Source organism: Myotis myotis, unplaced genomic scaffold (genome assembly GCF_014108235.1).
Source record: "Myotis myotis isolate mMyoMyo1 unplaced genomic scaffold, mMyoMyo1.p scaffold_m19_p_6, whole genome shotgun sequence".
In the NCBI taxonomy this organism is placed as follows: domain Eukaryota; kingdom Metazoa; phylum Chordata; class Mammalia; order Chiroptera; family Vespertilionidae; genus Myotis; species Myotis myotis.
In genome coordinates, this window is record NW_023416368.1 from 71,734,724 (window position 1) to 71,742,962 (window position 8,239).

Sequence of the window (8,239 nt, forward strand, 5' to 3'; positions counted from 1 at the left end):
ATAATCTGAACAATAAAGATTTAATTAAAAAAAAAAAAAAAAAAGAGCAACCCAGTGGTCCTGGCCGGTGTGGGTCAGTTGGTTGAGTGTGGCCCCATGTACCAAAAGGTCACTAGCTTGATTCCCAGTCAGAGCACAGGCCCTGGATTGCAGGCTCGATTCCCAATATGGGGCATGCAGGAGCCAGCCAATCGATGCTTTCTCTCTCTCTCTCTCTCTCTCTCTCTCTCTCTCTCTCTCTCTCTCTCTCTCTCTCTCTCTCTTCTCACCCTCACCCTTCCTCTCTCTTTAAAGTCAATAAAAAGCAACCCAGTGAAGGGTAAAATTTATTCTACTCAAGCAAATGCTTTTGATAAAGCCAGATTCAAACTCTTAGTTATCAAATGTTAACTAACTAGGTGCCAATCACTCTACCAACACTAAGGAGGCCTCCATTTTTCATGCACTACTTTAAATTTATCGTCAAAGAGACATAGGACAAGTATAAGCTCACCGATCATGTTCAACCTGGCAGGTAATGTACCAGCTGTACCAGCTATTAGAAAGAGAACATTATTACCCCAATTGCCAGTTTTTACCTGTCCAGTAGTAAGTAGCGTCAGCCCAATCTTTATAGGCAGTTAAACTGTGTAGTACTTGATACATGCTCCTGTGTGGCTGCCTTAAAGCAAAGCAAAGGACACTACTGGATAACAAGACAGCTGCAAAATTAACATTAGATCCCAGAGGAGATTGGCGTTTCAGGATCACAGATGCTATCTCTGGCAAGAGAGATACCTGTTACAAGAGAGTGATGGTTATTAAAAGAGCAATAAGCTATTGCAGATATATTTAAAGCATTCTACGATCAATTTCAAGATAAGTAACACTGCCTGAAGTTGAGCCCAATAAGATAACTAAAAACTATGATTCTATGTTATCATTTGAGATTCACAGCCTACGGGAAAGAGCTGCACAAAATACAAACTCCTTCTGAATTTTGTATCAAAGCCTCGCAATGAACTTCCCATTATGAGAAGCAAACTGGCTATAAAAGGGATTTTGAAAAAGGATACTGGTCCATGCAATAGTGGAATTTAGTAGGTTAGACCTTGAGTCTTCTAAACTTTTTATAATGTCTTTTTGCAACCACTTGTAAAAGCCTAGCCAGAAGTAGGAAAAATCCACATGCTAATCATACTTCCAATTGGGCTAAAACTGAAGAAAGATAAGAGGATAGCACAAATTTGACTCTGAGAGCAAAGAGATTGACGTATGAAAAGAAATGATTAAAAAATTCTAAAATGCTCAACTCCACTGAATAGCAGCCAAGACAAGATGTGAGTGTAAACAACAGTCAGAGTCATTACTGAGCTGAAGAGAAGGAATAAATTGGGGTGCAATATAGGAAGGAGCAATTAAATGTAATGTCTGTGATGAAAAGCGCTGCCACATAGAGAAACATCTCCCCAGGGGTAACCAAGAGACATCTACTCAGGAGGTGTTCAAACGTCAGGCTTCCCCCACGAACCAATTTTTCCAGTTCTTTGGATGGGAAAAGCCCCTCGTAAAAGACCAGGATTCTAATTTTTTGGATAAAATCATTGTCTAAAATTTCCGTTGGAGAAGAATCAACACAGGGAGCTAGTTTTAGAGGAAGTGTGATAAAAGCAGAATGCTCTGGAAAGAGGCAGGTCTTTGGTAACCAAAGAAGTGATAGGAAATACCACCCTGTCTAGACTCTTCAGAAAGACAATGAAGACCTCTTACTAGCAACAAACTTGGGCAATGATTATGTGTTGAGAGCAATGGCACAAGTGTCTTTAGTTCGTCAACATGACTTGATTTTTCCCAGCAGGAGCCTCAACAATTGGTGTCAACCTTCCACATGATTCCTTTGTTTTCTTAAGCTAAGAAGTAATCTCTTAAAAACTATAGTAAGCTAGTCTTTGTAATATTTTCTAATTTTAACTAACAAGAGTCATGTCTCAGAATACAAGCGTGGCATCAAGCAGATTGGGGTTCAAATTTCAACTCGTTTACGGTGTGACCATTGGCCAATTAATATAACTTTGCAATGACCCCCCTCAGTTGAAGCTGAGGTAATCATACCTACCCCTAGCAGCCAGTGTTCTTGGCTGCAAGAATTACACATAAGCAGAAAAAGAATGTATTGTCAAATATTAAAGAGCTCAGAGAATCAGCTGTATAACCAGGAAATAAAATGGATGAGAACTAAGAGAGGGGAGTTGCTCTAAGCCATGGGCCAGGTTATGCCACAGAAATGGTCTTGTTGGGGTGTCACTGCATGAGTTGCTGTTGTCCCTGCTGCTGGACCATACACGGCTAGACCACTGGACACTAGATGCTGCCTCTATCCCCTCCGTGCTTAGCCATTGTGAAGTGAATTGTAAACCATCTCTTTCTCTCGAGACTCTAATTGCCATATAGTTGAAAGGCTGCAGAAGCACCTTGCCAGATGTTACATCCTATCTGGCCCCATAAGTAAGTTCTCAATAGGCCTTTCAGTAAAGCCAACTACTCTGGATAATGGAGAACATGTAAAGTTCAACAAATAACTGAGCATGAATCCACTGCCTTTGTTCATTTACTACAAAGCGAGTCCTTGGTCAGAGCAGATTGTATGGGATACTATGTATAAGGTCTTCAGTAAACCCGTGATTATTAGGAACCCAATCAGCAGCCAAACCATTATCCAGTGATCCTGACATGTGTAAACCATTTCTTGGGCCCTTCTCCTTTCCAGACTTAACAGACAACAAATAGGTGCTATTCAGAGATCCTCCCACCAGAAGGACTTACCTTCACCAGCCTGAGTGGGGCCATAGCTGCACAGCACTCCATTTACTGCTAGTTCATGCCAACATGGGGTTCAAAGCACTAAGTCCAGCTCCAAACTCTTCCTCCTCATTCCGGTAGTCACAGAGAACCCGCATGAGGGCCAAAATTGTCTGCTCCGTTGTAAAGTGGATTTTAGGAGCTTCTCAGGGTGAAATGGGGTAAATATTTGAAGCAGTGAGTCCAGAGTCTGATATAGAATAAACACCCTAAAACCCAAGTCATTATTATTGCCAAGTACATTCTCAGGTAAGAACCATTGTGTTTGGGCAAAGAAATGAAATTAAATACAGGTTTTTCTTGAGGCCACATAATAAATAAGAGTATTCAATTAATACATTAATTGGGTGCTTACTTAGCATTCTATTAGCATTCAAGTTATGCATTTTAAACCCAGTTCATGGAAACACACGTGTGCGCGCGCACACACACACACACGCACACACACACTTCTGGGGAAAATAACAGATCTATGATATCAAATAGAATGAGAAAATTCTAAGCCTTTCTGTATATAAATACTTTCTACATAGATTCTTTTCATAGAAAAAATCACTAGTCTAGTCCAGTGGGTTACCAGGGTCCTGTTTCTTCTCACAAGTCACTACCCTTTCTCCAAATGTATCCACTTAGCAGCTGTGAAAGGAAGCTGTCAACAGAGGTCACAGCAAGTTCTTGAAGAGTCTGTTTGGAAGTCACACCTGTAAAGTCTTCACTCTCTGACAGTGTCATCATGCTGACTAAATCTCTAGATTTTCGTCATCTTTTCCAAAACATTAATGTAATTACCGGGGGTGGGAGTAGGGGGAAATGAGCACAGGAGACATCTGGGGAAACTCAGAAACCGGAAGGTGAGAGACTGCTTGTTACACTTCCTCCTACGCAATATAGACTGAAGTTTTGGAGTGTCTCTGTTAGCAAAAGTGTTACTTAATCGCAATTTTCCCTTCAACGATCAGTTTTAAAATAACTGAATATTTAATGAATTCTCCAGAGGAACCTAAAATATGCAGTTTCTGAATTGATTAGAGTAAAAAATGTTGCAGTTTCTCTATAGCTCCAACTTCACTGAATTCAAACAAAATGCCCCCAGATGTTCATGGTTATGCAATCTAAAGGATGTTTCAAGGTATACAGAGTTGAAAGTTCATTACAACTGGAGGACCATGGATGAAGACCTCTGTATAGCTGCCATCTGTTTTGCACAACTAAGCTGGCCTTGAATTTAAAGGCAAGGGGGCTAATCGTAACCTGTAATTTTGTGAAGATATGTCACTGTGCGTTTGTAAGTGGTAGTTCACAGTAAAAATTAAAAGCTGCATGGTAGATCTTCTTAATGGGTACTTCCTTAATTTCACATGATAAATTAAAGATTCTACAGCAGAATAAGAAAAACGGTATCCTGGTCTCCACCTAGCTGCCACTGAACAATGTGATAAGCACTGCATGAGACCAACGTGTTGGCTGACATCGTGGGCAGCTCAAGTCTGATTATTTATTTTAAACCTGAATGACAGGAATGAGGGCATTTCAGGGCAATCGAGAGAACATTTCACAAGGAAGCAAAATAGCGTCAATCAGATATAGATGCTGCCAGTACTTCAATGTACCTTAGTGATGATGGGAATGGTAATATGAGGAGGAAAATGGGAAGAAGGTTGTACTCAGTGGTGAAATAAAGGCACTGTTTGTCACTGCAAACACCTTAATCAAAACAGGAGCGGGGGAAGAGAGTCAGAGATTACACCCAGGTCAGCAGCAGCCACAAATAGGTCAGACCAGAGGTTACATTAGGACCTTCGTCATCTATGTGGTCAGTACTCATCATAATTTAAATACAGGGTCACCAATCTACTCAAACAACAAACAAAATATATTTCTAAAACTTAACATTTTCCTATAAATGTTTGAATAGGCAGTTTCTGATTTGAAACATTGAACTTCTTGTTCTAAAAAAATTAAATAATGACAGATCAAAGTCTTTCATGGTACAGCAAACATCCCAAATTTACTCATACTCAAAACTTATTCATCCCAAACTACATCAGCCTCCAGGAAAGTTTTGTTTCAAGTTTCTTGGGAGAAAAATAAAACTAATTAGACCCCATCATTGTCTGGATCCTCCTGAGTGATGGGAATGGGCAGCAGGCAGTGGGGGCAGCAGCCAGTGGAGTCTGTACAGAAGATGAGGTTCCAGCAGCCAAGCGGGTCATTGAAGAAATTAATTACTCAGCACATAAAACGAGAGAACCTCCAACAGAAGGAATCCAAGTTGTTAGTACAAGAATAACAAAAGCAGGTGTGTCAAGTTCAGGGGCTAAAAGTGAGATGTTTTTAAAAAAGGGAAACTAGCCAGGAATGTGGGAAGAAACAGATGGTAAGAGAGTTTAAAACTAGCCAAAATGAATTCTTCGCCATGTAGGTGGGGTGCTGGGTGCTGCATAAATGAGGTAAAGGTGCCAACCTAGACTGTGTGGTGTAAAAGCTCATTAAATAAATTGCCTGTTATCATGCACTGAGTGGCATTAGTGAGAGAATTCATATGCTGCAAAAATACCTAGTCATTCTGTTTACTCCCGAAATGCCACGTAGGAATTGAAGGTCAGATTTACATTTGCACTTTTCTTCCCGAAAGCAGATGGAAGGGCAAGATCTTCAGCATCAGTCCGGAAGGCAGCTTGTTCCGAAGTCCTGCTATCATGCTGAAGGCAGCCCACTCTTTCAGGGGAGGCCGGCTGAGCAGGCATTTGTCCTGCAAAGAGTAGAGACAGAGCCAGATCCACATTAAGAGCACAAAATCAGGCCACGTGGCAGTAACCCTGATTTGCTGGGAAGCCATTGCAGCACCGTGAGAAAGTGAGTCATTGTGAATACAAGGCATGTGTGCCACAAGAAGCGAAGAAAAACAAGGGCAGGTTTCGCAAACAGCGAGCACAACCAACGGAGCCCAGACCACATTACAGATGGAGCTTGGAAAGGACTGCGTGAAGCACATACACATTCAGGTACACAAAGGATTCGGCTCCACTAACAGATATTACAAAAAAAAAAAAAAGAATCAAGGAGAAAGAGCATCTCTTAATAATTAGTGGGGTATAGCCACAAATAATTTCTATTTTAATGCCATTTTCTCTCTTTGGGGAGGTTTCCCCAAAATTTGAATTTAAATATTTAGGTATAAATCAGCTGTTATCAAGAAATTAAGCCTGGTCTGTGTGGCTCAGTGGTTGATCATCGACTCATTACCAAGAGGTGGCAGGTTTGATTCCTGGTCAGGGCACATGCCCTGGTTGGGGGCTGGATCCCCAAAAAGGTATTTGTAGGAGGCAGCCAGTCCATGTTTCTCTTTCATTGATTTTTCTTTCTCTCCCTCTCCCTTCCTCTCTCTCTAAAATCAATAAAACCATATTTTTAAAAAATTGTCAACACTAGTAAAAAAAGAAATTATAACAGGATTTTCAAATTATGAAACAGGAACATAAAAAAAAAGAATGTCTTTGAGCAAGACATTCTGCAGGTATTACATTTTCTCTTCTGGGGAAGAGAATCACAGATTTTGGTATAACTTGCTAAGAGCAACAGAAAGTGGACATTTTGGATTCCATCTGTTTTTCATAAGAAGAAAACATTTTTTATAGCAGAGAATGAAGGTCTTCGGGACTCTAAAAGGGTTATTCTGAGACATTTCCCACAAAAATGAGTTATTGGTGAAGGAGGCTAGAATGAGGAATGGGGAAGGACAAGAAATATTCATGCAAAGGTCCTGGGATAGAGAATTATGGTGCATATGAGGAGCTGAAGAAGTCACTGCAGCAGGAGCAGCGGGACTCAGAGGGTAATTGGTAGAGATGAGGCTGAAGAAATGCCAGATGCCATAGGGCCTGTTAATGATTTTGATCTTTTTCTTAAAACAATAGAAAGCCATTGAAGGATATTTAGCAGGAAAGTGATAACAAATGTGTGTTTTTAAAATATCACATTTTCCACAACTTGGAGAAGGGATTAGAGAGGAGCAGAAATAGATGTAGAGAAATAGTTATGGGGCTATGGTAATAGTTCTGTGGGTTTTTGTTGTTGTTGTTTTCTTAATCCTCACCCAACGATATTTTCCCATTGATTTTTAGAGAGTGGAAGGGAGGGGGAGAGACAGACAGAGAGAAACATAGATGTGAGAGAGACACATTGATTGGTTGCCTCCTCCATGCATCTGAGCCAGGGACAGGTATCCAGCTTGCAACCAAGATATGTGCCCTTGACCAGAATTGAACCTGGGACCCTTCAGTCACAGGCTAACGCTCTATCCACTGAGACAAACCAGCCAGGGCTATAGTAGTAGTTTAAGAGGGAAATAATGATAGCTTAGATTTAGGATGGTGGCACTAGAGGTGGAAGAAAATAGACATGAAATTAATAGGATTTAATCATAAATTGGATTACAGAAGATGGAGATTTCAAAGATGAGTTCTTCATTTTAAGCTTCTTTTTATTAATGAATAGTGAATATATTCATTGAGAGAGGAAAAACTATAGTATGAACAGGCTTGGTAGGGTAGTGTTGTTGTTGGTGGTGGTGGTGGTGGTTGTATTTAACTTAGAAATATTGAATCTGAGGTACTTTGGATATACTGGGTATATACAGGGTGTCCCCCACAAAATGTATACACACTTTAAAAGCTAATAGTTCAATGGTTGTTTCTTTCTTTTCATAAAGAAAAGAATAATAATTCCATTATTATTATGAGTAAATAATTCCATTATTAACCCATTGGAATTAATAATGTATAATAGGTATGTATACATTTCTTGGAGACACCCTATCTATTGGTTGGAAAGTTGCATATTTAGCCCAAAAGTGAGATTTATGAGATAGTGATATTAAATCGGAATATTGGTGGGGAAGACGTAAGAATGGATGAGATTATCTAAGGCAGTGGTTGGCAAACTGTGGCTCTCGAGCCACATGCGGCTCTTTGGGCCCTTGAGTGTGACTCTTCCACAAAATACCATTTGCGGGCGTGCACGTACAGTGCGATTGAAACTTCGTGGCCCATGTGCAAAAGTCAGTTTTCGGCCTGGGCGAGTCTATTTTGAAGAAGTGGCATTAGAAGAAGTGCGGGTGTCTGTCCGGGCGGCAAGAGACGCGGTGCAGGCGGGCCGGGGCATACGCAGTGCAGGGGAGGCGCGCGCGGTTCATGCCCGAGTTGAGTGAGCCAGTCAGTCAGCAGTCTCATGTGCAGTGGGTAGTGCTAGCTGCATACGCAAATCGTGCGTGGGTGACAAAAGTACCTACTCAAAGTACAAAGTTACCTGTATTTTTCCAACCAGCTGCAAATCCTACATTTTCAAGCATGAACCTTATCAAGAGTAATTGAGAAGTCGTCTTACTGATGAGAACCTGGAA

At 40.8% G+C, this 8,239-nt stretch overlaps 1 long non-coding RNA gene across 1 annotated transcript; it reads right to left on the reverse strand.

The window, feature by feature from the left end:
- Positions 1–578: 578 nt before the first annotated feature.
- Positions 579–5,577, reverse strand: LOC118657866. The gene is made up of 3 exons (XR_004968135.1): positions 5,396–5,577; positions 2,803–2,980; positions 579–777 (listed from the first exon to the last, which is right to left on the reverse strand). It is a non-coding gene; the product is annotated as an uncharacterized LOC118657866 (long non-coding RNA).
- Positions 5,578–8,239: the final 2,662 nt, after the last annotated feature.